The 1,842-nt window shown below is 33.3% G+C and overlaps 1 pseudogene; it reads right to left on the bottom strand.

Annotated features, from left to right (window-relative positions):
* Nucleotides 1-1,368: 1,368 nt before the first annotated feature.
* LOC126016833 (uncharacterized) lies at nt 1,369-1,448 on the bottom strand (annotated as a pseudogene).
* Between the last annotated feature and the right edge of the window lie 394 nt (nt 1,449-1,842).

Raw genomic sequence — 1,842 nt, 5'->3', positions numbered from 1 at the left:
TTAAACCCTGAACACTGCCATAACTACCCTCAACCCCCCAAAACAAGAAAAATCCTCAGAAGGACCTTACCTCAGATTAAAGTGAAGATAGATTTGCCTACCAAAGTTCAAAACTAAAAGAAAAAATTTTCAAGATCAAGGAGATCTAAAAGTAGTAATTTTAATACCTGCTTATATAAGTATCTTCATAATTTTTCAGGGGAAAAAGCAAGATTTTTCATAATAATCATTCTGTACAATGCCCTATGGAATTTTTGGATTGGGTACACCAAACAGAAGGAAATATGACTTGGAGTTAGAATATGATCCAGTGTGTTGGATGCAGCCAACCAGGGTTCAGTCCCTGGAATTGCATATGGTTCCCGTGCTAATTTGCTGTTATTTCTGACCACAGAGCTAGAAGAAATCCTTAGCAGAATGTGACCCTAAAAACTTAAATAAATAATAGAATGTGACCCAACAAACCTATAACTCAGTTTAAATATGCAGGAAACAGAAACAGGATTTTAAAGACAGATCTCTATCATTTGTGTTCATCTCAGCATGATTCACAATAGGTAAGATAAGGAAAAAACTTGAATGTTGGTAGGCAGTTGAATGGATGAGATTAACATATAAAAGGTGATATTATTCAGATATGAGAAGAAGGAATCCTTTTATGTACAACCACATGGACAAGCTTGAGAGAACTGTGCTAAGTTAAGTAAGTCAAAGGCAGGTGATGTATGATATCATTTATGCATAAAATTTTAAAATTCAAGACAAAAATCAAGACAAAATATCATTCGTTTATAAAATCCTAAAAACCAAGCCCAAAGCAGGTAATGCATTATATCATTCATGTATGAAATTCTAAAAATCTAGAAGCAGAGCAAAAAACTTGGCTAACAGGCCTTGGTGCGGAGCAGACCTATAGATGAATACACTATATAATATAATTACTCTATGTGATATAAATATAATTTTCTAAAATTTAAATAATCTTATATCCACTTAACAAAAAATAAACATGTGAGTTGACAGATGTGTTCAATTCCATAATATGAATATTTTTTAATTTTTATTTTGACCATATTGGCTTACATATCTTTCACAGTAGTATTTTAGATACATATTAACATTGAATCAGGGGAATACCCATCACCAAATTTGTCCTCTCCCCACCCCTGTTCCTTTCCTGCAACCCTTATCTCCCTCCATCACCTTCTGGGCTGCTAGAGTAAGTGGTCCCCTCTGTGTCTAGCTTACTATTAGTGATCATATATCTGTTTGGTCCTGGTACCATCCCTTGTTCCCCCCTCTATTTGAGAGGCAGAGCTAGATAGTTCGAGTTATGCGGTTTTGTTTGAAGGGAAATAAATCAATAGAATGGGGTTAAAAAAAAAAAAAGGCTGAAAATGGGCGAAGTCTTTCTACACTTGATCTTAGCCAAAAGGCCAAGAAGCGATGGACGAAGTCTTTCTAAAGGCTTTCAAACCTCAGTTTGAGAGGACAGAAAAAAGGTAATTGAAATACCACAACAATACAGAAATATCAAATAAAATATCCAGTGAGCACTACAGCAATAAAGACAAGCACCACACAATAGTCTCGGTCCTGAAATCAAACCATGCTGGAGTGCAAAAAGAAAGTTAAATAAAATAAAATAAAATTGGACACATCAACTTTAATATCTACACCAAAAAAGTCAGAAAATCAATCAAAAATACATAATATGAATATCTTCACAAGAATATCAAGTAACTATTTTTATGGATATACTTTAAATATCTAATCATTTCATTTATCAGTTAGACCTCAATAAACTGAAAAATAAATCAAAAAAGTTAAACCAAAATTCAT

The sequence above is a fragment of the Suncus etruscus genome, chromosome 8 (genome assembly GCF_024139225.1).
Source record: "Suncus etruscus isolate mSunEtr1 chromosome 8, mSunEtr1.pri.cur, whole genome shotgun sequence".
Taxonomy (NCBI): Eukaryota; Metazoa; Chordata; class Mammalia; order Eulipotyphla; family Soricidae; genus Suncus; species Suncus etruscus.
This window is presented reverse-complemented; position numbering and strand designations above follow the sequence as displayed.